We start from the raw sequence: 331 nt of genomic DNA on the forward strand, positions 1-331 counted from the left end.
AAGGTGAAGCATGGCAGTGTAAGGACCTTCAGGGGCGGAGAATGTCAAGAGAGCAAGTGAGCCAGCAGCTCAAGAACGGTGGGCATGGGTGGTCTGCCAACAGGCTTAGTGCAGCCACAAAGCGAGGAAAGCTGGGGCGCAAACCTGGCTGTTCATGAACAGACTGCCCTCCAGCTTGCATTGAGAGAGACCCATAACACAAGCCCCAAACTGGGAAGAACTGGGGTCTGAGCAAAGCCCAGCCATGGGCACTAGATCACGAACAGAGTGGGAACTTGGGGTTGAGACCAAAAGGCACAGCTGTGGGGTATGGAAAGCTTCCTGGATGACC

General features: G+C 55.3%; 1 protein-coding gene across 1 annotated transcript in view; it reads right to left on the reverse strand.

The window, feature by feature from the left end:
- LOC105001567 (RNA-binding protein 10-like) overlaps positions 1 to 331 on the reverse strand; it is a gene marked incomplete at its 3' end in the record, with an annotated part of 16,039 nt that overhangs the window by 11,618 nt on the left and 4,090 nt on the right. The window lies entirely within an intron of this gene.

Source organism: Bison bison, unplaced genomic scaffold, assembly GCF_000754665.1.
Source record: "Bison bison bison isolate TAMUID 2011002044 unplaced genomic scaffold, Bison_UMD1.0 scf7180017855038, whole genome shotgun sequence".
NCBI classification, from domain to species: domain Eukaryota; kingdom Metazoa; phylum Chordata; class Mammalia; order Artiodactyla; family Bovidae; genus Bison; species Bison bison.